General features: G+C 38.9%; 1 long non-coding RNA gene across 1 annotated transcript in view; it reads left to right on the forward strand.

The window, feature by feature from the left end:
- Window positions 1-26,177, forward strand: part of LOC308197958 — a 173,010-nt gene that overhangs the window by 35,980 nt on the left and 110,853 nt on the right. The gene's annotated exons all lie outside the window — the stretch shown is intronic.

The raw sequence follows: 26,177 nt of genomic DNA on the forward strand, positions 1-26,177 counted from the left end.
GTCTGAGGTCTAGAATAGGAAAGTAATTCTTGGGCTACAAAGCCATAAATAATTATAGATTTTTCTGCACCAAAACGTAATATGAAGGGTTAATTTAAAAAAGAAAATCCACTTCACAGGCTTTGTCCAACAACATCCATGAGCTGAGAGGACTGAAAAAAAGAGTCTAGACTGACTGAGGACTCACCGACCTCACTAAAGAGGAGGGCAGTCCCAGGATATGAACTGAGCAGAGGAGACAGACAACTTTGTCTTAACAATAAAGTAAACAGCACGTAAGATGCATCTAGCTCTTGCCTTTCATTTTGTCCTTCCTTTCAATGCTCAGGGCTTCATGTCCCCTCATACTTCTGGTCAGCCCATGCTTTCAGCTGGGGTGCTCACTGTGGCACCACAGGCAGTGGGCCATATACCACAATCATGCAACCCTTCTTCGAAGCAGGAAGGGCATGTTGAGAGGATGAGTGAACAAGAAGTGGGGAGGAGAAATGGGGATGAGGGAAGGTGAGAGGAACAGTCACAGTAGTGGGCTCTCTGGCCAAAGGATCGTACTTGATCCTTGTGCCAGACTTTGGCATTTAAGTAGCATGCTTTCTCTTGTCTATTTTCATTCACACTTTTGATTTTAAAAATGGAAACAAATATTCAACTCTGGAAGAAAAGCAGTAATCCAGTTATCATGATGCATAAGGGCTGAAGGCATAAAGGTACAGTGTATGTTCACAGATGCTCAGCGTGTGATTAGACCTGCACCAGTGCGGAAAAATGCTTATGAATTTTTCTGATGCTTGCCAGGTATGAAAATGATAAATGCTAACTCTTAATAATAGTGATTAAGATGTGATTTTCTTCAGTGGAAATTGCTGGCAGCTTCCAATTCTTGAAAAGAATGCATTTCAAAGCATATCTATAAATTTCAGAATATATACATTTGGAGGTAACCCATGGGAACACAACTAAACACAGATTATATTGTGCTGTGGAAATATGTGGGATATAGCTGTTAAATAATTTCATGCTGCTTTTTTCTTCTGTCAATTTACTATTTTATAGTAGCCATTATCCATTTAGTCCATTTTTAAAGGTTCCCTTTTTTACAAAGATCTTCCTAAAGTCAAACCATCACAGGTGTGAGTCAGTAAGTGCTGTTAGTACTGGATTTCTCAACATCTGTATCATGTCAAGTGACTTTGTTTAGACTTTTGGCTCTTTGCAGATTATGAAATTCAAATACTGTATATAATATCCAGGTTACAAGTGCAACTGCCTAGGCTGGACAACTTCTTCAGTATCAAAATTTCCTCTTCCAGTGCTTCCTATCAGTTCACAAAATCCCTGTGCTAAGTAATGGTTTATAAGTTCAGGAACCAGTCCTGGCAGTCACCTTTCCTCTTCCAGCTCTAATGTCAGCTTTCTCCAGCTCACCTCTCCTGTAGGTCTTCACTCAACTTCTAGTCATGGTCTGAAGCTTTGAAGAAATGAAAATTACATTTGTCCTTAACAGTGGTTGGTTTGTGGCCCCAGTCAATGATTTGGCCTCCTCACTGATTTGAGACACTTCTGAGTTTGAGAATTTAACTCTGCTATCCATACATGTATAAAACAGAGATTGCAGCAAATCCTTTCATCTCCTTTGCTATGTGTTTTCTCAAGTGCATCTAGGCTAAAATGCTATAGCATAGAAGACATGCTCAAGTCACAAGCACTGTCTTGCAAACAAAAAACAGCAGAGTGAGTTCTAATAAGTGGGACATTGAGATTTGCTGTTTGTGGTTTTTTTTGACTTTACTTTTGACTTCCGTAAAGCCATAAAGGAAATGTCCTAGAACAGTAATGTACCTTGCTGTAATATATACAAAACACAAATGCATTCGAACTCGCTGTTGTCAATGATATTCATAAAAAACACTAGGCTTACAATGATGCTTAATTTTTTTATTGAAACAAAACTTAAACCATATTAAAATATTTTAAAATTCACTTAAAATATTAGAGTGAATAATATTTTAGTGCAGTTTTCTTATTTGATTGGAAATGTCTTTTAGCATGCTCCCTGCTTACAGCTGGAATACTGAATGGTTCCATTCTGGGGGTTACCTGTGGAGTACCAGAAATGGATTTTCTGTCAGTACGAAGACATTTTATGAACTTGCTACGGCATTGGTATACACTGCTTCCTTTTTTTCTTGCAGAGTAAGTAGCATCTAAGGTTTAAAGGTTTTACAGAAGCTTATGTTGAAACTAGAAGAATACTGTGGGAAGATGTCAAGTGATCTCTTTGCCAAAGATGTTAGTTTTAATGATGATTAGTATTTATCCTTCACTAAATAAGACCTTCAAATGTGTACCTTATGCTTATGGCCTTTTTTTCATTGTTCTTGTTCTTGGGATAGAGAAAGAAGTCTGTTTTCAAGTTTATTGGTATGAAACAGTGCAGTGGAATTAGTAGTAGAGAACAGAATATTTATGGTATAATGGTCCTTGTGAAAAATATTGAAAATGTGACAATTGTAGCAGGATATATTCTCCCAGTACTTCTGTGAAATACAAGATAATACTCATGCTAAGAGATTTTTCAATTTCCTAGTAGTATTTTTTTCTCTGTAGTTTACAGAATATATTAAATGCTACACAGCATCTTAAAACCAAGTTACTAAAAATCCCACTTAAAATACTGAGACTCCAAAGTGGAATATACAAAAACAAAGATTCCAGAGTTCAAGTCTGATACCTTAACTTGGTGTCCTAGTGTGTTATGTGATAGTTGCTTTCTTTCCTCCTTTTTCTACTTTCCCAATTTCTGCATTATTTCATATTTTCCATGGAAGATACTATTTTTCTTTGTATTTCAGTGTGCAGTCACATGCATTAACTACAACCCTAAAATAAAAACTAATGTACACCTTGGTTTCTGTATGGTACTGTCATCAGTTGTAGTATTGTGACAAGTATTAATGAATTTATCCTTAAATCTATTAGAGGATATAGTTTGTGGAAGAGAAATGTGTGATTAGATGCAGGTACTATCTCCATTTCGTATGAGAGGATCTAAGATAAAACATTAATAGTAAACGTAAACATTGAGGGCTCAGTTTGGAAGAGACCTCGCTCTTAAAGTGCTTCATATGTTAGGAGAACCCTTTTTAATTATAAGGTGAGTATATGACTACTTGTCACTTGCAAGTCAGTCTGTAGGTATCAGTGGAGTGTCTGTAGGTCGTCAGAATATGAAGAGCTGTTACAGGAAGTTAAAGATGGCTGTGTACTCCGGGGTCTGCTCCTGATGAGTTAATGCAGCGCGCAGGTATCAAGCTAGGACCCAGTAAACACTTTCAGAGGCAGTGCAGTGCTGTGCCCTGGCGTACACACACACACCCAGGCTGGGATGGAGATGCTCAGTGGTAAGGGCACAGTAACAATTGCACAAGCAACGTTATTCTGGCTGCTTTTGGCTTTCTCTGTGTGCTAGATTTATACACTCTTGGATTTAGCTTCTGAAGCTAGAAACACTTTTAAAGGATTTCCACCTGTGAATGAATCATTTCCTAAAAGTTACCAGGAATAAGTCAAATATTAAGACTTTCAGTGCAGAACAGTACAATTTGAAGTGATCGAACAACCTGATAATGGTAGTAAACTGATTATGATGAAACACTTTTGCCATTGATTTTGTGACAGGAATAATGAAAGTCAGGGCTACTGTTTTAATTCAAGATTGTGTTAGTACTGCAGGCTGCCATTGTAACTTTCTCTGCTTACATCTACTCTTGGTCCTCCAGCTTCCAGTGTGTCCTTTTTTTTAGGATTGTTTCTCCTGTGCCTTTTGCCAAAACATCTGTATTTTCCATGGTGCCTGTCCTTTTCCCCAGACTTACTTCTCTGCCAAAGTGCTCTGGACATCTTTCCTCACTCACTATTTCTTGTTTGCCTTTCTGCTTTCCTCTTCCTTCTCTGCACTGCTCTGGAGTCAAGAGAGGAATCCAAGTATGCTGACTTTTCTCATCACTGTTGAGGCATTGGATCTGTTTCAAAATAAATTTCAGAAGGAAAATCAGACTCCACAGACAGTGGCATGGGCAATTTAATTCAATGTTAAGTCTGGAAGGGTCAGGCAAACAAAAGCAGACTATTAGAACAAAGTTTGGAGCAGGTTTAGTGGTAGACCTCATCTTTTCCTTTAGGATGTTTCCATCCTAAAGCAATGTTTCCATCTTGAATTGTATGCCTGTAGTTAAAAATGGCTGGTTCTGTTTCTCTTATGCTTCCAGGCACTTTAAGAAGGCCTAGGCTTATATTGCTTCAGGAAAGGGAATGCACACTAAGCTGTTATTTCATACTCAGACTGTTTTTAAACAATTGTCATGACAGTATGACATATGACTTGTGCTAAGGATGCCCTAAATGAAATACAGGGTGAAATCCAATGCATTTCAATGTTAGACTTCTAGCTATAGTAACATATAGCGGGGTCAATCAGTTCCATCCATTCCTCCCTCGCTTTCTCTGAACCTCATATTTAGACTCTTCACTGATCCTGTAATCTGTACCATCAGTTTTAGTAATGGCAATGTACAGAACTGAATTGCAAAATGACCTTTTGCTTTACTGAAATGGTTTATATTTGAATTTGTCTGCTGCTGATGGTGGCTGTTGACTTAAAACATTTTATTTTTTTGAGAATCTCCCCTTTTAATTCTTAAATTAAGTGGTGGAGACTGTCACTTCAATTTCTCTTCATCATTAACATTTATTATTATGACATTAATCTCACAACATATAATTTACAAAAATGTCATGATGGTCCACTAACATACAACATACTGGAATATAGTTTTCATTGAAGTTGTCAACTGAGCAATAAATTTTAATTTAACAAACTGACAAAAACTAGCTATTCAGAGCCACCATGAGATGCAGTATTAGTCTACACTGTCTCAATTTGTGCTAGCTGTAAATCTAGTTTTCAGTAGGAATATGCTAGAGATAAAGGTGGTGCATTGTGTCAGCTAGTGGAAAATGGAAGCTATTATCTTGTAGAAGCGATGGTGACAAGATCTGATAGCAAAAAGGAGCCCCAACAACATGATTAATAACATAAAAGGCCAGAAGAATCTGTTGTTAACACATACAAGCCAAAAAACTTCAGGTAAATCCTAGTTTGAACTAAACTGCATTTTAATTTAAGAACTGGCAGTAATGGAAAATCTACCACGATTAATAGATCTGCCTAACAGTGCTCACATAAAACAGACAACTGGAAATCATGCACAAGATTTGGAACAAGATTTGTTGGTGCTTATGTGTAAGGTTTTTGTTACTATTCCTTATTCAGCTTTGTAGAATTAAGTTTTCTACCATTCATGAAGATTTTAACAAAATATTGGTAGAACCTCTTGTGACTGAAATGGCTCTGCGCTGTGGTCAGATTACCCGCAGCTCCATGCCTTGCAGCCTGACACGTGCAGTCTGACATTTCAAGTGGAGATAGCAACTTTTTTTTTTCAAGCAGAAAAAGCTCTATTCACTGGAAGGTAATTAGGATTCAGAAGTAATTATTCAAAATACTTATTCTATAAATGGTCACCACTGAAACCTGCACTGATATGAGTTTTAAATACTTATACACAAGCACTTGTCAGCAAAAACTGAACACCTATAACTGCAAATAAGGCAAAGTATCTGCTGTTTTATTGTAGTGTAACAGTTTCCAAAGTAAGGACAAGCCTGTAGAATGCATTGGAGGGATAGGGTCAGAGCAATAAGGAGGCTCTCTTCAGGGTTTTGAAAGCAAGAGGGATTTTATTAATTTATTGGGGGTGGGCAGGGGGGCAGCAGGGGGTGGCAGTGGCTGACTTTTTGAGGAAAGCATTTTTCCTTCACCTTCTTAAAACAGCATTTTTGTGCTAACGTATCAAACTGGCTTTTGACATTGGATGTCTTCTGTCATAAGACACGTATAAAGATCTGCATGTTAGAGGAAACAACTCGATTTTACTGAAACCGTGTTTTGAGCTGAAATGTGTTCCGGAAGCCTGTGGGATAGGAAATGGTAACCCCATGTGGTAATGGCTCTTGGAGCAGTGCTTGACTGAGAAAAAAATACGCTTGGTGGCTGCTGCATTCATCCAGCAGGGATATGCTTTGGTCAGGAGGAAGGGGGAGGTTGCTTGTGCAGCTGGGGAGCAGGACAGTGTGGTATGAAATTTGCCTAATGAGTGCAGGTTCATTACCCCGGGCAGAGGCAGCTTTTCTGCCTCCTGAAGGCACTGATAGATGATTGGAGCAGGACTTCTTCCTCTTGGCAGAACCAGTTCAGCACTGATCAGGGCAGGTTGTCTCTGTCACTGATACCTGCTAGACCACAGCTGATTGATTCAAGATGAGTTTTCAGCATTTCTACTCCAGCATTGTGTTTTAGCAGTGTCTGTACAATGCTCAGCATTCTGGCTTAATACTGGCTGCACCCCCAGCCACTCACAAGGAAATGAAGAAGCTAAAATGATCCTACCTGTTTTAAAATAATGCAGAGTAGTGTAAAATGCAAAAACAAACATTCTGTTTCTGCCATGTTCTGTTAACTCAACCAAAATATGGGTAAGATGGAGTTTTTCCTCCCCCTTCTTTCATGCTATCTACCACCTTTTGGCTTCTGATGTGCAGAACAATAATTTGTTGCTCTGTCACTTCCATGTCTTAGATGTGGCTGTGTCCTCACCCCATCTGATCTCTTGCAGAGCGCTTGAGATCTGGGCTCTCCTTCATGCCTATACCATTTCACATTTCTGTTGCTTAAACATCTTTGTCCATGACACCTGTGGAATTGTTCCTGATCATATCTATCATCAATTCTGATAAAAAATAATTTTGAGCTTGCTGCATTGCCTAGTTTCCATTCACCTTCATTTTTCTGGCTCCCTTTCAACATTGCAACCATCATAACCCAATCCTCTCCTATATTTTTCACTACACATTCATTAAAGCTTGCCTCCCATCCTGATTTGCTTGACTTTGAGATGTGACAGTAGTGCAAATACTAAAGAGTAATATGCAGAGTGTGGATGGAACAAACCTGAGAGTGCAGCAGACCACTGTGAAGGATGGAAGAGGATCAAAGAGGCTATTTAGTCAGGGAGTGTTCTGGAAACCATGAAACTAAGGATCAAGGAATGGAGGATCAGGATATACTTTCATGCTTGACTTAAACAAATCTAAGCTAATGCTGCTGTAAAAAGATGGTCATGTTTGCCTCCAAAGACTCTCCCACCTTTACTGCATTGGCAGCATCTTTCACCTGGTCTGTGAATTGTCAGCTTGCTGATTCAGTAGTGAGTGGGCAGGGCAGGCATGAGGAAGGGATTATACTATTTCCTAGTACCTTGGTCTTAAATTGGTTTAAAACTGCCATAAAAGCATACGTTCATAAAGGTGAGTTTAGGCTTCTTTGGAAAGTAGAGGAAGAAGAGTGCCTGGAGGAGGGCAACTCTTTGTATAGGAGGGAGCTGGGTCTTAATAGCTCTGGAAACATACTAAAGTAGGTGGGAAGGAGTAAATACTGTATCCTTTCTTCCCCTCCCCAAAACACTGGGGAAAGGGAATAATTGTGTTGGGTAGGCTATTCAATAAAGTAGTCAGGGAGTCTGAACCACTTGTCAGCCACAATCTGGCATATGACTTCAATCGAAGTGAGAAACAGTTTTAATGCTACTTTGATTACCGTTCTTCTCTGCTGTCTCTTGCCTCACGTCATCCATCTGTTGTGCCCTTTCATTCCTGAAGATCTCTTTCTGCTCTTAATAGTAGTGAACCTTTAGTGTATGATTACGAAATGCTGAATATAAGAGGACCTTCATCTTTGCCTGGGGCTTCTGCCTTCCTGCACTGACATTTTCAGTGAGACGCAGTCTGTCTAGGCAAAGATAATCTCTGCAAGGGGTGCGCAGTTAATGAAAGATATGGAAAATAAACTACTTTCACTAAGGACCTACCTTAAGCTGAGCCAAGGCCGCTTCCAAACGAAAGCATACAGCCATATGGCTAATATGAACTCTTCTGAGTGTCCCCATTAGTTAAATAACAGGTTTGCTCTGCTTCAAGTAATAGGGCTTGATATAGAAAATGATAGAAGAGAGAGGAAATCTAGTAGAAAGCATCAGAAAAAGTCTCCGTTTGCATTTACATATAAAAAGTAAAGCCTTATCAGCAATGACATTTTAGAGTATATTTCAAGTTGAAAACGAATAGGTCTACACCAAATAAGAGTGTTTGTAAGTGATATCACATTCTGTAAAATGTGATATTAAAAAACATGGTGGAAAAAAACACTAGCTAGCAGATCTCTGAGGCAAGGCTTTCTTAACTCTGAACTTTAGAGTCCAGATCCAGTTCATGTCTTATATAGTAGGGTTATGTAGCAACTGATCTTTGTGTGTGTGTGTATATCTTTAGCTCGTTATTTACTTTGAATTCTAATTCTCTCATAATTAAATTTTCAGTCTTTCTCTCCACCCCAATAACTGTAATAGAGAACCTTTAAAACAATGACTAGATCTTACTGGCAAATGTCATATCTGGATCACTTAACTGAAATTCCCTGATGTCCTGTCTTAATTGACACTTGAACTGTGCTGTCAGCTGAGCTGATTTCCATAACCCAGTGTAGTTCCATGTGAGGGTTCAACTCTGACAATGCTGAAGCCTTTTATACCTTGTATAGTTCTGGCTTGTAGCAGACTGGGTTGGTTTCTGTTCAAAAAGTCTTTTGTAATAAATCAAGACAGGTTGGTCATTGGAAGCAATGCTGGAAATCATGCTGGAAATCGTAACTCACCTTCAAGAGCAGGCTAGAGCCCTGGAAAAAACAAACAAACAAAAAAACCAGCATGACAGTGATCCCCAGCTGTGGATCTGCTTTGTGCTGGGAGGTGGCATTGTCCTTGGCCAGCTGAAAGGGAGGGAGAATGCTCCTCCTCTTCCTAGCAGAGTCCCATTATTCACCCAGTGTGATTGTGGCTTCTGGATTTGGGGATAAAGCAGCACATTTACCTATGCGCATTTCCTCTAACAGATATCAGCAATCAAATAATTGCTATTTTTTCTTTATTTTTGACTTTTGAAAAACTTGAGGTTTCTGAGGAAGGACTGATTTCCTCAGAAATCTGAGGATTTCGCATATCCAGGAGGATTTGGGGGTAACAAATTAACCAGTTGCTGTTTTGTGCTACCAACAAATTGAAGCACGTCTCAGCATAATTCTGTTAGATGCTACAGATTATTTCTGTGGTGTGTGCTCATGACATTTGTTAGAGCTCTGGGCAGGTTTGGCCCCAAAGTCTGCATTTTTCTCTTGTCTGTTTGCTCATTGAAGTTAGGAGCAGAAGATGGTTTCTGTAGTTGTAATTGTCTTAGAAAAGACTCTTATCTAGTCAAATATGTTCACGTAGTGGTGTGAGGGTAGGCTCAGCACACCGGTATGGTCCTGGCCTTCACTGTCCTGCTGGGTTTGCTCATGCAGTGCTGTGTAACAGCACAGTTCTTCCTTTTGTTGAATACCTTAAAATAGATCATCTATACATCACAGGTTGTCATGATTCAGTGTTTAAGTGTTTAATCTCCTTAAACATCATTCAAGGACTGTAAAATAACTTTAATAAACATATGATTTCATTAGGTAGCAATCTTGCAGAGAACATTCTTATTAAATTATGGCCAGCTATACATTCAGCTGCACCTTCTGTGTTCTGAGCTCCCGAATGGACCAGTGAACTGAATGGCAGTGGTACAGAAAAGACCTTGCTTGTAGTGGAGGGGAGAGCTCCATACGTGCTCTGTATTGGCATTGTGCTAATGAATATATGCTCAAAGCTGCATATTGCGAAGAGAAAAAAGTAGAGCTGGTTACTACAAAAAGGGACTTAGAAGTGTAGAAACATGATGATGATTTCTTACAAGTGAAAGTCAAATGAAGCTATGAATCTGCTGAGCAGGATGCATTCATTTCCCTCAGCCCTCTTTTGCATTCTTGATGCAACATTTGCAGTATGTTCTATAGCCTTCCTATGCAAAGATGTTTTAATTCTTTCTTTCTCTTGAAAGAGAGAAATATGATCAATTGGCAGAATGAAAAGCTAAACAACTGTCTCCTAAAGTGATTTTAATGCAGCAAGGAATCAAGCACGGTGGTATTTTAATGGTACTAAAATGTCTTGTTGGTATTACGTCTTGAAGTACAAAACTACACTGCTTGTGCCACGGTGTCCTTTGTTTTGGAACTGGGAGCTGGCAGTTCGAGACGATTTTGTCGTAAAAGTAATTATAAATAAAAATTGGGGTCCTTTTTTTCAAAAAAAAAAAAGCCTGTCATGTCATGTACTTATCTGCTTGACAGGGTAAGGAAGTTGAGATTAATAATATCAATAAAATTCTTCAGGATGCATGTTACCTCTTCAAGCAGGTTTTGGTCCTGCAAGGGTAATAAAATTTTGAAGGAAAAACACATGATCTCTTTTATGGACTTATCTTTAATTGTCTGTTCTAAATGCAATCATTAAAAAGGTTGTAAATAAAACTACCATCCCAGAATGCAAAGTTTTAAGAAATTCTTTGACAAAACCACATCACCTAAACAATTATTTTTCAACAGAAAATTAAAGAATATTTCTAGAGGAAAACTAGAGAGAATACTAAATCCAACAGTTAATGGTCGTTCAGCGTGTTAACACAAACATACTGTCAGGTGAACCCAGGTACTGTGCAAGGTATTCCTTTCACATGTCATCAGCAAATGCGTGTCTCCCTTCACTGGGAAACAGAGGCACATGACCTTTATTCTTAACACAAAAATTTGCTGCAGTAAACTGTAATTCTGTTGTGACTCTGTTTGGACCAGAAAAATAAGTATTAATAGCGTCTTATTGCACTGGGGAAAGTAGACACATAAAATTTGCATACTTCTTTCCATTTTTAATGTTGTTTCACAGGTAATTTTGTCTGTTTTCTGAGGACTTTACTGCAACTTCAGAGAATCTCAAGGCATCAGAAAAATACTTTTTTTGTGTGTGATCTTTTGTTTATTTATAAAAGATTACTTAATGGAATTCATTCTTTCCAACTTGCACAGTTATTTAAAAGTCGAAATCTAGCTGCCAAGCAAAATAAACACAGCAGGGTAAGCTGCTGTGGAAAAGCAAGGCATCAATATGTAATTTCATTGAGCTGACAAAGTGAAATCATAACATTAACCTAATAATAGCTTTGTGGAAAGCCAATCATAACAACATTATTTAAATATTGTAATAGATTTTGAATCACAATAAGCCTTATAAGATAAATTCCTTTCTTTGCCACAGAGATGCATGTTTTCTTCACTTACAGACTTGTGATTTATAAATCAAACAGCCTGTAGTAAAGCAGGTACGGCAATTGGCTTTGTCCTAAATATTCTGTAGCATCCTTGGCTGCCTGGTGTGGTTGGATCAGATGGCAGTCTCAGATGCCTTGCTTGGGAGGTGCTGTTCTGCAGCTGTCCCTGGGTATGTTCCTCCTGGTCTCCAGGAGTCCCTCAATAGCTGTAGTCACAAATGGGGGTACTTTGATCTATCTGCACAAACGGTTTTATTCTTACAATGTTGTACCTTTAGGAGCACCATCAGCATTTCATACTGATCTCAATGTTGTTTTGGAAGTAAACCTGCCGTGGGGAGGTAGTCCAGCAAGATAAAACTCTGCGCTGCTGTGGACATAGCACTCCAACAAACCACTCTGAACATGGAAATAGCAAAACTTATTTTGCTAATTTAATTATTAGATGTTATTTCTTCTCCTTCTGATTCAATTTATAATGGCAAAAATGTTACAAGTTGATCTATCAAAACCTGGCAAATAAAAGTCCTGAGAAAGGAGTTTGATGCTTGAACTGGGAGGCTAATTAACAGTTCTTCCAATGTATGATGAATTAAGATGGTCTTCAGCAAAAGTAAATAGGATATGAAACCTTTACTCTCTTTTGGGAAGCCTGAGGAGTACTCACTTATGTTTTCATAAAGAAAGCAAAGTGTTTTTGCGTAATTAATCTCTTTCCTGTACACCAAAGGTGAGTGCTGGTCAATGAAACTTTATTGCTTCCCTCTCTGAAATATAACTGTATGTATTCTTCTCCAACATAAGAGTGGAGAAGCCACTTGTGTCTTCACATATACTTTCTGGGATTTACAGAGCCTTAAGCAGCAGCAACTGCTGTGTCTGTAGCACAGATAAAACTTGGCTGTGTGCTGGGAGCTTTAACATGGGGCATGGAAACGTTTGGGTTAAAAGAATGACTAGAAACTGATACTTAAAAGGTTGTGCAGGTTCTTCTGCTAATCAAAGCACTAATGTCTTTCATATTATGCAAATCCTATTGTATCACATGTGTATAAACTCTACAAATATTGTAATTCCCTAAATAATAGAAATGTGATTTAACAGGGAATAGGTCTTAAAATGATAAGGCAACTTATGTTTGAAATAACTTGTAGTGTAGCGGTTGACAACGAGGAGTAAAACTAGAACCCACTCTTTTATGATTTTTTTTTGATTCTGGAATAATAAAAATCTGCATTCTTTTTTCTGCCCTATCTTAATAATGTGCTGCTCCCTGAGATCTTCGGCTGCTGTGTGCTGTCAACCCTTTGTAAAGCCATGACACAACACAGCAGAAAAATTGAGCTTGCATACCTCAATGTTTCTTCATAGTTTTTTTCATAGTGGTGTAAGAAAGGTTGATGGAATCAAGCCTGTAGGCTTTATAGCAGCAGACACAATTTGCAGTTGAAACCACTCCCTTATTTTCATGAACTTTGAACTATGCCAGTGGAAAAAACGTTATTTTTCTGTAACTCAATTTATTTATAAGTGACTCAAAATACATGTTTATTCATACTGCCTTTCAAATTACTGGTACCAGAGGAAGAACAGAATTTCTTATTGGAAAAATAGATGAGTTGTGAAACTAAAAAACGACTGAGTTATTCAAATATGAATACATGTTTGTCTCCTGCAGCTACTGTCTGAGCTCTTCACAAAGGGTTGGCAGTGCAAAATGTTCAGTAGAGATATCTCCCTTTCTCTCCCTGATCCCTCCTTACATGTCAGCTCCTCAGGGTTCAGACACTGGCATGCAGCAACACCAATAAACAGCTGGTTATGAGGCAGGAGGTAAGGCAGGTTACACCACAGGCACCAAATACGAAGTGCAGACTGTTGGGTGAATGACCTAGTGTCCAGGCATGTTTTATTTCCAACTATAGAAAATGGTGGGATTTTTTTGATCTTTCTTCCAGAATATGAAACAAGATATGAATAAAAAATGGCTCACAGTAATCTGTAGTCCTACTCCAGGACCTCAAAACTCTGCTCTCAAATGTATTTTTTTAAAATCTATTAGCAGAACTGGATTATCCTGTGGGTCACACAGTGAAGAAGCACACTCACATGTGCTTGGTGATGAGTTTGGTCTCTGGTCTCCCTTCAGGTGAATTAGTGCTCTAGTTCTAGATGCAGTGATATTAGAAATAGTTAAAACTTGACTGTTATAAGAATATTATAACACCTTTGTTTTCAGTAGGGACAGGAAAAGAGACTCTTTGGACTGAATTTCTGTCTTTTGTAGAAGTAAATTAAGATCACAGCAAATCACCTTTGCTAATGTACGTAGGCTGAGGAAGCCTATAAACCCTTATAATAGGGTCACTCTGTTAAGGAAGGAAAAGTTATTTTCCAATGAGAACAATTAAATCTTTTCTTCATATCCTGCTATATACCAAAGCAAGAAAGTCATCTATGCAAGAAGTAGCTAATTTGATTTTTAAAATTATTGCAGTTTACAAAACCCTTTCACTTTAAAATCACGAATTGCATGTGAGTTAAATTATCAAGTGTAATAAATCGGGGAAAAAGAAGCCTCAATAATTTTGTTGCTTTAGAGCCTGCGTCATCTTCAAATTGACTCTTTCCAAAGACTTTCAGGGCAGTCACCAGCAATAGCACTGGCCGTTTCGCAACCTTAGTCCTTCATATCAAATTTACAACAAATGTTGAGTGTGTTTAGGCAGTTTACTCAGTAAACTAAAGCCATAAACTCCTTTCTTTCTCTGTCCCACTAGCCAGAGGAAGCATGCGACAATTCAATTTACTGTTGAAGTGTAAAGCAACTTGCCTCTGGAAATGACTAAAGTCTTTCCAGTTGTTTTCTTCTCGGCAGTGTCGTAGTTAGTTGCTCAGCATGTGTTAACTCGTGCAACTCAGGTTTCAGCCTTTGGCAGGAGAAATTTTACAAGCACTTGGCTGAAGCCTTGGAAAGGTTTTAAGGGAGATCTATGTGGAATATAAAGCTAAACAGCAGTAAATTGAAATTGTCCACTGCAAGCAAAATGCCGTTTTGAGTTTCAGCAGCAAGTGTTACCTGCTCCTGTGTGGTCTGGCAACTGGCTTCTGTAGAGGTGTGAGGGAGAAGCAGGGAGTATTTACTAGCTAGCAACTCAGTTATAAACAATAAAATGGACAATTGAAATAGCATTTGGGTTTATGATGTTTAATATGCTAAGAAATTATAAGCTAATGTAAGGAAAAATGCAGCAGTGATTGCTGTGCCTGGGTAAACCATTAATGGCAGATAAGTTGTTCAAATTAGTTGCTACTACAGTGATACAGATCCTTATTTGATCTGAAGTGGCTCATTTTGGCAGCCCAAAAGGAGTGGGGAGTTACTTTTACACCCCCTTAAAAAGAGAAAAAATATGCAAGACTCCTTTATAGCTTTTACTATCAAACTGTCAAAAAGCTTTCTCTGTGAAGGAAAATTATTTCTTGAGGTTGCAATTATTTCAGTTTATCCTTTTTAAACAATTACCACCAAAAAGTCATGTACTGTCTCACAAATGATGTTAAATTTTGGGGTAGGTCAGTGAGTGTACTGGTCAGTTGCAGTCCGAGCAGATGTTTCATGTGGGCCAGAAACTAGATGATATATATTTTTATTTTTTAGCTTAAACCTTTGCAGGTTTAATGATTTCAGTGTGAAATGTGGAGTACTGGGGACCCCACTTAAGTGTGATAGGCAAGGGAGGAATTTTGTGTTACCTAAACTTGGACTTACTAAAGTTCCTTTCTAGTCAGTCAGCAGAAATTCAGAACAGGGCTCTAACTTAGGGCTTCTTGATCATTCCCTGGAGGAGACTGCTGTCATGGGCTGGAAGGAGTCAGGAGGCAAGAGCCACCTAGTTTACTGGCTTACTCTTCTGTTGTGAATTTTTCCAACTCCTGACTTTTTTCAGAGGGTATTAAAATGCATCTGAGGAGGTGCTAGGGTTTAGTCACCTGAGGGAAAACTATTGCTAACTGTAGTAGTGGATGAAAAGGAAAATGCAATCACATTAAAAACATGAAGATGAGTGGTAAATGGCCAGTCTTACGATATAAGCGTGCTACAGTTTGTATTCCTTGCACATGTGCTGATTAGTAGCTGGATTTGTCTTGTCTACATCCTAAACATGAATTGTCTACTTGGGCAGCAGCGCACTGCAAGTACATCGGGTGTTTATAGATTATAGAAATGATTATCCTGCCAGTCTTGGTTAGCCCTACCACTCCTAACTTTTCAACATAGTGACAGTTCGAAGTATAACAGCTTACTAGCAGCTTTGCTTTGTGCTAGGGTGGAGTTCAGTGGGGAAAGAAATGCAAGTCTTCATAAAAGCGAGACCTGGAGGAGAAGCTCCAATTTGTATTCAGAATATCTCCTTGATTTCTGTACCACACAGGGTAGCCCCAACTGATGTTTAAGACCGTAATGGACACGTGTCTTTAACCAGCTAAAAGAACTTCACTTTTCCAGGAGAGATCTTGTGCTTTTTCATTACTTTTTAACCATTTCTGTCAGTCTCTTGATTTAGGACTGTTAGAAAAATATATGCCTATTGCCTTGGATTTGTGACTTATCTGCTATATTTATTTTGCAGCTTAAAACTGGCTTATTAGGAAATTAATAACTTAATAGTGACTTAATAGTAATTCTGTAACATTTACTCCTGGATTGATAGAAACAGTAGTTCAAGCTTAAGAGGTGGATATCTTGAATGTGGACATCTGTTCTATTATTGCTTGTGAGAAGTGACTCAAGGAAAACCAATAAATATTGACCCAGCTCTGTAAAAGCTGGGGGCTGGTGATACCCTTCTGGACACCCCATGATACAATATCATGCACCCTTGCATGTAGGAGAACACCAGCTCTGATGCAAGCAATGCTGTGGCTTCTCTTCCTCAGCCCCTGGAGGTTTTTGCAAACGCTCCTTTCCTGGTTCTCAGCAGATGTGAGCTTGGCTTACTCAAAGTTTTGGTCCCTGTGCAAGGTCTTCAGTCAAACCATGCCCACTCTTAAATAAAAGAATTAATCAAGCTTGGGTTTCAAGGCATTCTTGGTTACTAATATGTGAACATCTTTAAAGCAGATTTAGTGTTTTGCATGGTGTAGAGACTTTGGTGTTGCTGCTAGGTTTCTCACTTGGCTCTGAAGGGTGCTGCCCTGTGGGGTCTGCTGTCTTCTGCTCCACACCTTGCACATTTGTTAGGCACTTACCTAGGTGCAAGTTGTATTCATCATTTGTAGATTAATTTACTGATGCGTAAGAGCAACAAAACCATCAAAGAAATTGATGTCCTGCATTCAGTGTCCTCAAAGTCAATTTCCACCAAATTCTTCAGTTCCCAGATGTGAAAATCCCATCTTGCTGAAGACTGAGACTCTTGCCATTGACATTGTGTAGTCAGGAAGGGATTTCCTTTCGAATGCTTTGCAGCTGATTCAAACAGGATAATGCTTATTGATTGCATCTCTGCAATACAGGCATTTGCATTTCCTCTTCCCGTTTTTCCTCTAGGAGAGTTTTATGTTTCATATATGAAAAGATCAACAGGAGTAAAAAGGAAGTATGAGACAGGGAATTCCTGTGGAAGATTAAAGTTTATTTATGCAGTTTAAATTAGACTTGTAATAAATTTGTACAGGAAATGAATTAGGATGGCTAGCTTTTATGGAAAAGGGATTGATTTTCATAGTGCTTTTTTGTATTCATTTCACTCAGGTTTTTTTCCTTTTTTTTTTTTAAACCCACATAGATTGATTAGTGACTTCTAATCTTTGGTCTCTCCTTCCCCTCTATCTGGAGCCTCACTAGCTGGTTTTAATTTGCGGGTGTAATTACTCAGAGGCAGTAGTATAAGCAATATTAAAATGTTTCTTTGCTGCTTCTCCAACTGTGCTTTCAAAATATCTCTTTGGGCTTTTGTTCATTCATTGCTGAAAAATGCTTCCCCTCTACCAGCACCAAGTAAATGCTTATACTATTGCTCTTGGTGGCAAAGCCCTTATTTATGGGTGTATGATACTGTTGTTAGATGGAGCACTGAATTACTTTGAGGAAGCAGCTTTATCATTTGCTCAAGGTGAAGGGCATCAATCACATTGAAACTACAGAACAATTGCCTTAGGACTGTAATAAGAGGGGCTGCCCAGAAAGGCTTTCTTGATGTTATTCCCTAATATTGCTGCCAAGCTGGTCCCAATCATGCATGCAATGCCAGCACTGAGTGCTGCAAACCCTACAAGCCCCTTACCTGTTTGAGGCACTGCTGCTTGCACTGTTGCTCACTGCTTGCTTAGGTTCCCACCCTGCATGCTGTGGTGGGAGTGCAGACTGACCTCCTCCAATTCCAACTCCTGTCTCCTGAAGCTTTCTACCCAAGATCTTACCGAATTGCTTTAATTTAAGTAGCTGAACTTGACCACTATCTGTCACGAAAATGCTCTTATGTGGCTGAATGCAGAGTATTGTGTTGCTTTGTCCAAGATGTATTCAAAAGGTCAAATGTTTTTGGACAATTTCTGAACTACTTATCCTGTATGTATATGGCTTTGGGCTGGAGGATATTGCCTGGCTTTCCAGTCAACCCAGGGACAGTGTGAGCATGAGTCTGCTGGAAGGAGAGGACAACCTAGAATAATCAGCCATCCTTCTGGATGACAATGCCCAGTGCCCTTTAATGTTCATTTTCTGTTTGTTATAGGACAACTTTGATACCTCAAGGAGCGGTTACATAATGTCTATTTAACTCTGTTATTCCACATTATAGTTAATGTGCAACAGTGTGTGGTCTGGCTTATTCATCAGTCTTCGTTAAAAACAGTTTAAAAGAATATGCAGCTTACTGGCATTGTTTCAGCTACCACCAACCATGCCCCAGTATCTAACTTGAAATTACTGTGATCACTAAGTTTAGGTGCCTGCATAGTTTATAGCCAGCAGGCCTGCGTGTAGCATAGCAACATGGAGTTGAATTTGGGCTCATCTACTAAATGGATTGGACAGAATATAATTCTGTGACAACACCATCAGCCAGGTCATCTAGGAAAAAATGACTAAGCAATGTATAATATTATGTATAATTATATATTATAATGTATAATAATGGCATGTATTTTTTCTCTAATTCTTTTCTTCCATGAACTCCCTTTTTAAAAAAAAAAAACCTCTTTGCAGCATCTTAGGATTCTTAATAGATTTTATATATATAATATACACACACACACATATACAGATTTGTTTTGAAACACAAAGAAAAGAAATGTAGAGCAGCTTTTGTAGAAGCGAAATATTGCAAATGTAATGCTAAGGGTTAATTTTTTCCTCTTTGAACGCATGGCAAATCTCTTCAAAGTTATCCTGCTCTCTGTGAGTACGGCACCCCTATTGACATCAATTGGAGTTTAATACAAGCAGATATTGTAGAACAGACTTCAAGGGAACCTGTGTGATGATCAGAGGAGAGAATTTAACTCTTATTACATAGCAACTGAGAAAATAAATTATATATTGGAAACTCCACTTGTATTCACAGCTGGCAAAAGAGCAGTATGTAATAGAGGGTGAGAGGTACTCTATGGCCTGATTCTGCGTCCAGCAGAAAGAAGAGATGCAGCATTGAGCACAGACTCACAATTTTAAATAGGGGCTCATAATATCAAAACTGCCCCAGTAAATGGCAGGAGTACAGAGGCTGGTTTGGCTATAGAGATGTGTAAAACAGATGTTTCAAGGTTATCCTGTAGGAAGAGGATCTAATTACCTCTTCTGGACAGGAGGAAGCACCGAAGTCTACATGTCTGCCCTTTTATTTGGTGCTTTAAAAGCCAGAAAGGGCCATATTACCTCAATATTATTTTTTAGCAGTCACTTTATCCCATCAGACCATATAGTAGTTGTGATATCATTTATCTGAGCTACTTAAACTTTATAAATGGTATATCATTAGTGGAAAGCCTGCAGAAATGAGTGCACGCCATGCCTAGTTGGGTAGAACTATATTGGTATTTCTACACTTGAATGGTACAGGTCAAATTGGTACCTCACTAGTGCTCTACAGCTATGCATTATTTGGGAACTAGTCACATGCTTTTTCCTGCAGATCAGTAGTGGAGGAAACAACATCATGGAAATTCATGCAAAACTTTAACTGCGTGCGCAAGTTTTTTGAAAGGTTAAACTTGCAGATGGCCCTATGCTGAAAATGTTAAATCAGGCCGGGTGTTACTTGACTACCAAGTTCATACAGCCTGCATATGTTGCTTAGGTAACTTTGGAAACTGCAATTTTGCATTGAAACCCTGTGGCTGCTGAGCTGCAGCAATCCTGCTGGGGTAGAGACATGCTTGTTCTCAATTCAGTAAGTGCTTTTAGTGATGGTGTTTGAAACGTGTGTTGCTCGTGTATTGCAAGTATGAAAATGGTAATTGCCCTGCAAGTGAATCATGGAAAATCATAGTGTGAGGGATATATATGATAGGTCTCAAGAGCTGACAGCTGGGCTAATTAGTGCTGATGAGGGGATTTGCCTTATCCCCTGCAAACTACAGGCTTGTGATTCTTATATTGGGTTGACAGTGGAAGGCAGGGGGGAAAAAAAAGCTACAAAACTTTTCAGGAATATAATCTTGGGAAATCCCAAAGGTTTTTTATCACTTGCTCTCAATGAGACTGACCCCACATGCTGTCTACCTCCTGCTGTTGGCTGCCACTGCACTAAATGAAAAGGTGGTTGTATGTCTTTTTAACACTTCTTTAGCACTTAAATAATGAACAATAATGCAAGTTTCCTCTCAAAATAAGAGGGAAAACAGTGTCTCAGCTGTTGCTGGAGGTTATAGCCAAAACATTATTTCCTCTATCATTTGGAAGAAACAAAGCTGGCAAAATATTGATATGCAAGTTACTTTATATCTTTGACGCTATTCATAGCCACCTCTACTCATAGTGATAAATTTCGCCAGCTGTCATCTGTCACTATCCTGTGGTTACAAAAATAAAAAATTAGAAATTAGTCACAAGATTATGTACAGCATCTGTGGGTTCAGTAGCTGGGATAAAACCATCCTTGCTATTAATTTTGATGGCAAAACTCCACAATGGGTAAAGAAAAACCATCTTCCCATCATGTAATGCTGGATAAATGGATGTGTGACAGCTGCGTATAAAATGCATGTCAATGTATATGGGTATTTAAGACCTGCTTTATCCTGGCAGCTTTTTGTGCTTCATCAGTACAGAGTAAAATGCAATAGGCTTTCATTAAGACTGCAATTCAATGTCAAACTGACAAATTGACTTACTGTAAGAAAAACTTAAGGATACCATGGGTTCATTGGCATTTTTAAAAGTGTGCCAAATGTAAGCTGAGTTAATTTTTGTATATTCATTTTTAAAATTCAAAGAGAAAATGGTTTGTTTAAATTGTTTCTTTTGCTGCTTATTTTAGTAGTATCTCACCTAGCTGGTTCAATAGTTCCTTTAAGACAGGGAGAAAAGACTTGAGACAAAAAATTCTTGATCAGAAAAAAACTCTGACAAAGCACATAGGATCCTTTAGTGCAGATCTTCTTTACTTGCGCAAAAGGATCTGGCATGGAAATATAGCAGTTAAAGTACCATCTCTGACAATGCATGAATGCAAGCATGACTTGAGATTAGATTCAAATGATTTTAAGTTATCAGTCAAATAGGGCAGATGCTTCTGAAGTGTAAATGTATCCTATGCTTCTCTAAGAAAAAAGATGTTGGGAATCTTCAGTGAAGAAGATAGTGTTTATAGATTTATTTCAGGCTTCTTGTAGTGGTCGATCTCATTAATAAATTTCAACTTGACGAAAATACTTTATCAAATGTCTTAGTTTAAAAATATTTTGAATTTGGAATGTTGCTGTTGGCTTTAAAAGCTTGTCTCTTTGGTTTCTGGTTGACTTGTGCTGTGTATGAAATAGGTGGCCATGCATAAAGGTATGCAAGCCTAACATTTTTGAATGTGGTTATAACCTGAAGTGCAACTACTGTTGCTCTAATAAAGCCTGTGATACAGAGTTCAGAATTAGTTGATATAAGAGTCAAGGCCATAAACATCACTGACGCTTTTATTACCTGATGGATCAAATCAAAAGACATAACTCGGAGCTCCTCTCGTTTTCAACTACGTTTTGTGGCTAAAGCCAACTGCTGTAACAAATGGCACTTTTTTCCCCTTAAATCATCTCAGGTTACTGGAAGAGATTTCCTGTATTGTGCAGAAACAACTTTCTACATTTGTAGTATGCATTTCTCCCATGAAATGTACAAAAATCAGGATAATTCCAGAATAGTTAGCATTGAATCTGGGGAAAAATCATGCGCTACTTACATGTTTAAGCATCTAAAAGTAACATAATAGTAGATGTGGGTAAACTCCAGCAAACATTAAGGTAGCTTTCTTTTGCAGGTCAGGAAGACGTTTTTAAAATGTAAAAGGTAAATTTAAATGAGTTCTGAAAAAGGTCAGTGTCCTTCAAATTGTGTTTCTTAGTCATAAAGCAACTTAGTCATAGTTTTAAACCTTCAATGTAGTCAATAGTGTGTGTCAAACTAAATATTTTAAAAAAACAACTATTAATTCTGCTTAATGGGATTTTTGTTCCAAGTGGTTTTTTGTTTTTTTTTTTTAAAGAAAAACTAGCTTTGGGGTAGCTCACTTGTTTATCCAACTCATGACTTCAGAAGAAATAATGCTGCAGGTGCACTGATAGATCATTGTAGGTACACTCGTCTCTAATAGTTAAGCCCAAACCAAGCTTTCTAGGGAGAAACTGTTGGTGAGGACATTGCATCTGTAGGTGTCTCCACAACCAGGGTAATTCCAGCTTCAGCAGGTTGGAGTTGAGACATGTGATGGTATTTTGGGCTCCAGGGATATAGATTTCTACCTCTAGCCAGGAGAGGCTGACTAAATGAGTGGCTGGTGAATGTGTGGATGTCCATAGGAGAGGGGCTTTCATGGGAAGTAATGAACCACAGAGGGAACTGGGACTCCAGTTGGTTCAGTGATGTCAAACAGGCACAATAATGAGGTCAGACCTGGGCATGGAGGTACCTTTGTGTTTGCTGTTTGGAGCCCTTACTGGGCTGATGTTGGGGTGTGATGACAAATGCTACTACTGTTGACTGTGGTCTCTTTTTTTTTTTTTTCCCCCCTTTTACTCTGAAGCCTCTTTAATTTCATCATTGTCCTTTGCCATCAGCTCAAATTTCTAAATTAGGTTCTCTGTGCTCTCTTGTTTGGGGATTGTGGTGGTGTGTGTGTTTTTTTTTCCCACTGCATTATTATATGAAATAGGAAGGAATTTTCTCAGACCATCTTTACTTATGTAACTGAAATGCAGACTTGGTGAACAGAGGGAGTATGGGGTACTGAAAGGAGTGGAAAAAGGCCAGAAACACGAACTTTCTTTAGAGCTAGAGACAAACTACTCTGAAGAGGGGAGAGATGAAAGCATCCTTCATTGTTATTAGGAACCTACAGAGACCTGACATCTCACAAGTAGCGGAAATGTTTATACAGTGTATTTGGGACAGTGCGAGCTTGCTCTGACCGTTGATCTAAGAAAGAAAAGAAAAACCTAAAAGAAAGGTTTTGATTCATCGAGTATCGTTTACCGAATTTTACTTATTCACAAAGGATAAAAAGACAATCATTTAAAATATCTGATTTCTTGAGCATGGTATGAATCAACAACAGGAGGCTCTTCCCTTGCTAACCATTTCACGGCCTCTTGAGAGGTTAGCAAGTAAGTACAAATCTTTTTTTTCATTAAAAAGCTACCAAGACTACTGTGTGGGTTTGTTTTTTGGTTTTGCTTTCTTTTGGTAGTGGAGGGGATGTGTGGAGAGGGATTTAAGTTAATTTTTAGGGGGTGGGATGAGTTGGTTTGGTTAATCTTGTTTGGTTATCTTCTGTGTATTTCATTTCTATCTTTTTATAAGCATGCTGTTCCCTTACACAATTTCACCAGTTGATGCGCCAGCAGTGTGCAAACCTTGACTGCTATACCAGGCTCCAGGAAAATACTGCCTTTTATAATCCTCTGCTTGCTACCTCTTACTGTTCCAGGAGGAAACTTAGTTTTTCTTTTTTTTTTCTATTTCTTTTTCTTTTGGCAGAGATTCCAAGCTAGGTGCGTACACCACTAAGATGAGGAATCATACTGATGGAGGGGATCCACCAGTGCTCTGACTCTTATGAATGGAGTTGTATCTTACAACATGCAGGCCTTTGGATTTGTAGCGCCCTGTGCTGGGAAATGCTTAGAGTCCCTCATCTGGTGTCACATCTTAAGTTTATCTGCCTTGCTTCAAGTGCTGTTGTGTGAACAATGATCCCAGAGAGCCATGGGAGAAGTATGAACAGCTTTGTACTCAACATCTGTGGAGAGAAAAAAAAACACAAACAACCTGACAGACTCTGAGAAATGGCTATTAACTTTTCAGCTATAAGCAGCATTTATTTTGACAAAAAGGGAGGGAGATGAAATTAGAAGTTCCTACTATTAGTGTAGAAATTTCACCATACACTAAGTTAAAAGGCTAGGAATATTGTACCTATTATGCTGTAAGGAAAATGTCACTGTGCTTCTTTAAAGAGCAAAACATAAATGCTATAGAAGTGCTACAGTACGGGTTAACAAGTGTTGCAGTTAATTTAAAAAGGAGAACAAGAGCAGTGGAAATAGCCCTCTACACTACAGAGGAGTACTGCTTTGACGTTCATGAGTAGTGTTTCTGCTATTACGTGTTGGGCCAGACTCCTGACCACATCCCAGGTAGTGCAGTTAATCGCATTAGAAATCCATTAGGGCTGAAGGAGGAGGAGGTTCTGCAGCCTCTTCGTCCTGTGGAGAGGTGTCAAGGAGGGGGAGAAGAAAGCGCGAGCAAGAGGCAAACTGGGAGGTCCTCTGTGGTTTTGACTCATCAGTCTGATCAAGTACGAGGCTAGCTCAAGTCTATGGAGAAAGTCCTATCTCCTGGAACAGCTTGGCCCCTGTAGCACTGGACTCCTCAGGGTGTTGTTGTCTTACTATGTGCTATGTAGTTTTTTCCTCAGCTTTTGTCATTTAAATCAGACATAAAAATATAAAATAGCAGTTGGAAACGCTGCTTGTTGCCTGAAGGGCTGCACATCCATGCAGCATTGGATGGATTATATCGAGGTATCACCACAGAGTTTCCATCTGCAATAGCTGTATTCACATTGCTCAGGATACACAAAACATCCATAGAGCCCCTCTGAACTGACATAGTGTTTTGTATAAATTGCCTCACTTCTCCATTTAGTAGGAAATTTTTACAGTTTTTAAAAACTACACAGCAGCAAATGCTTCCCGGTGCAAATTGCCTCAACACATGGACTTGGGCGACAGTATTCCCCCACCCTGTACATCTGTGACACACCCTATGACTGTGACATACCCTGTGATACCTATATGGTGTCACAGGTACCTTGGACAGACAAAGCCTGTTTGTACAGGTCAGCACTGGGGTGCAGACTAATGCAGCTCTGTTGCAGCAGGTGGATGCAGCACGGTCTGGGACTGCTGTTTCTCGGTGACTGGTTCCATGCTTTGGGGGCAGTGAGTTATTGAGAGGGACAGAAAATGACCCTCTAACCTGATGGGTAGAGGACTTGCTTGTGAAAGTCTGATTTAAGAAGGGAAGAAAAATATAAATACTGAAATATTCATTGGATCAGAGTGGAGCAGCAGGGTGTCCCGGTGCTGATGGCCTCTTCTGCAAAGTGAGGAGGTGAGCTTAGCTCCTGAAGAATGGGAACTTATATTTCAGTTTGTAAAGACAAAAATGAAAACTCATCATTTTAGTTCCATCTAAAAAGCTTCATTTTTCAAATCAAGCTCCGTGCTACCATTTTGATTACTGGCACACCCCTATTTGGATTACTTTAATTCACTGTTTATTCATTTTCAAAAACCTTGATAACTTCTAGTAACTTATTAGATCAATTAATAAAATTACTATGTATCTATATTGCTATGGTGGTGTTATTTTTATTTTTTAAGCAAACCTGTAAATGTGTGTGTGTTTTTCCTGTAAAACTGTAAGGTGGATACATTCAATAGACTTGCGTGGTCTGGGAATCTGAGTCCTAGAAGCTGATCCTTCCTCACTAGCTCTTTCACTTTCACTTGTCAACAAAGCTGAATCTTAGCATTGTTTTCCTCCATGTATTTCTTGTCTTGTAAAGCTAGTAAAAAATAAAAACCAGCACTTACCTTCTGTGGTGCATGCACAGAAGTGTCATCACACCTGTCTGTGCCAAGGGTTTGTGTCCACTGGATGACAACTGTGTCAAGAGCTCGCTGTTAATTAAAACTAGACTTACTGCCTTTAGAGTTTTTAATCAAACTTGGAACAAAAACATTGACTTTTTACATGGCAATCTCACTGTCAATAACTAGGAGGCAGAGGTGGGATCTCTGGGAAGGGAGCGGGTAGGGAAGCAGTTTTCTGCTGTCACTTACAATTAATGGAACAGTTCAAGGTCTCATTTTCACAAAGCACGTACTTGGTTATCCTCCCCTGCCCACACTGAGGAGCAGCAAGAAGTACAGATGGCATTTAACACTTTCACTCTGCACTGATTGTGTTTTCTCAAAAGAGACTCGCAGAAGGTCTGGCTGCATGCACACACAGAGCCTTCTGTGTTTTTGCAAGAAATTGTTTAGTGTTTGTCTGTCCTGTAATAGTAAATTTGAATCCTCTTGTTAGTAAGCATAGC

Source organism: Anser brachyrhynchus (assembly GCF_964034855.1).
Source record: "Anser brachyrhynchus genome assembly, chromosome: 7".
Classification (NCBI taxonomy): domain Eukaryota; kingdom Metazoa; phylum Chordata; class Aves; order Anseriformes; family Anatidae; genus Anser; species Anser brachyrhynchus.